This window comes from Triticum aestivum, unplaced genomic scaffold (assembly GCF_018294505.1).
Source record: "Triticum aestivum cultivar Chinese Spring unplaced genomic scaffold, IWGSC CS RefSeq v2.1 scaffold5D_scf_2686, whole genome shotgun sequence".
In the NCBI taxonomy this organism is placed as follows: Eukaryota; Viridiplantae; Streptophyta; class Magnoliopsida; order Poales; family Poaceae; genus Triticum; species Triticum aestivum.
This window is the reverse complement of record NW_025225106.1, coordinates 201637-202050: the sequence shown is the minus strand read 5'-3', so window position 1 is coordinate 202050 and position 414 is coordinate 201637.

Here is a 414-nt window from a genome sequence, read left to right as displayed (position 1 = left end):
TAGCTCTATAGCCTAGTATAAATAATTTTACACTAGAGTGGAACTAGCTCTATAGCTTAGTACAAATATTTTTACACTAGAGTTGAACTAGCTCTATAAGCTTGTAAAAATAATTTCACACTAGAGTTGAACTCGCTCTATAAGCTAGTTCAAATAATTTTACACTAGAGTGGAACTAGCTCTATAGCTTAGTACAAATATTTTTACAGTAGAGTTTAACTAGCTCTATAAGCTTGTAAAAATAATTTCACACTAGAGCTGAACTCGCTCTATAAGCTAGTTCAAATAATTTTACACTAGAGTTGAACTAGCTCTATAGCCTAGTACAAATATTTTTACACTAGAGTTTAACTAGCTCTATAGCCTAGTACAAATAATTATACACTAGAGTTGAACTAGCTCTATAGACTAGTA